We start from the raw sequence: 291 nt of genomic DNA, 5'->3' as shown, positions 1-291 counted from the left end.
ATAAGATGACATGGAAGGAGAGTGATTATAAGAATTAAAACAAGAGCGAAAAAAGGAAAAGTGCATTTGTATTTAGCTCTATAAAGTCCATTCAAGAGGGTGCCTTGGACTGAATAACGTCAGACTCAACTAAGCCAAGTTCCAGTTCAGACTTTGAAAAATGGATCTAACATCTATCGAATGACCAGCCTATGTAAACAGTTTATTTGTACTTTTATCAAGCTTATTCTTGTAAAATTCAACATTGCCTCTGTATAACTTAAAAAGTAGCAGTTAATTAGATAATTTTTC

The sequence above is a fragment of the Poecilia formosa genome, unplaced genomic scaffold (genome assembly GCF_000485575.1).
Source record: "Poecilia formosa unplaced genomic scaffold, Poecilia_formosa-5.1.2 Scaffold7, whole genome shotgun sequence".
In the NCBI taxonomy this organism is placed as follows: Eukaryota; Metazoa; Chordata; class Actinopteri; order Cyprinodontiformes; family Poeciliidae; genus Poecilia; species Poecilia formosa.
The sequence above is the reverse complement of the archived record's forward strand: the minus strand, read 5'-3'. Positions refer to the sequence as shown.